General features: G+C 43.2%; 1 long non-coding RNA gene across 1 annotated transcript; it reads left to right on the top strand.

Moving 5' to 3' along the window:
* Positions 1–210: 210 nt before the first annotated feature.
* Positions 211–835, top strand: LOC133490548 (uncharacterized). The gene is made up of 3 exons (XR_009792239.1): positions 211–324; positions 650–703; positions 781–835. It is a non-coding gene; the product is annotated as an uncharacterized LOC133490548 (long non-coding RNA).

Raw genomic sequence — 835 nt, 5'->3', positions numbered from 1 at the left:
GACATGTTTTTGGACCTAGCCTGTAGCCTCGCATTTTTGTGCCTCTGCCTTCCAAGCTTTACCTCGTACTTTGGACCTTATTTCAGCATTATTGGACTTTGACTTTTTGCCATGCGTTTTGTAGTTCCACCATTTCGGAAGCTTAGCTGTGTATGACCTCTCCCTGAAATAATACCACCCTCAACATCATGTCCTTGCCTCTGAGTCCTGCTTTTGGGTCCCGTCCCTTGCCGCGTGCTCATGACAGTTTCCTCTGGAAATTCTTTTTAGGGTCTTCAAGGAATTTCTGGAGAAAGAGGACCTGATGGACCACTGGGTTCCATGGTATGCCTCACTGTACTATATACGTACTGGTGTAATAAAGAAATTTATGAAAATTAATAGTGGGGATTTATTTCACAAACCAATTGTTTGAAATTCACTTGGATAGTCAGAGACTAATTGGCTGAAAGTGTATGGATGGGTTTCCAATTACGCCATCCTGTGTGTCATAGAGGTCAGAGAACACAGGTGATAGGTGAAGTGTGAAGTTTTTTTCCATTGTTAATTTATCCAATTGGTCTAAGGGAATCCTGGGACTATGGTGACATCATTGGAAACCTATCCATTGATCTAATTAGGGTGATGTATGGTGCTTTTGTTTTTAAAGGGCCCTCCAGGGTCTCCAGGACCTCAGGGGATCACTGGTGCCCCAGGCGAAAAGGTGTGTTCACAGTAAAAAAAAATCATGATTCAATGTGTATGTTCATACAGCATATGATGGAATGTTTTTTGTCTCAGGGTTTTACAGGGAAATCTGGTACGGAGGGACCGCAGGGCCCAGTTGGCATGTATG

This window comes from Syngnathoides biaculeatus, chromosome 17, assembly GCF_019802595.1.
Source record: "Syngnathoides biaculeatus isolate LvHL_M chromosome 17, ASM1980259v1, whole genome shotgun sequence".
NCBI lineage: Eukaryota > Metazoa > Chordata > Actinopteri > Syngnathiformes > Syngnathidae > Syngnathoides > Syngnathoides biaculeatus.
Note: the sequence above shows the minus strand (reverse complement) of the source record. Positions and strands in the feature narration are given on the sequence as shown.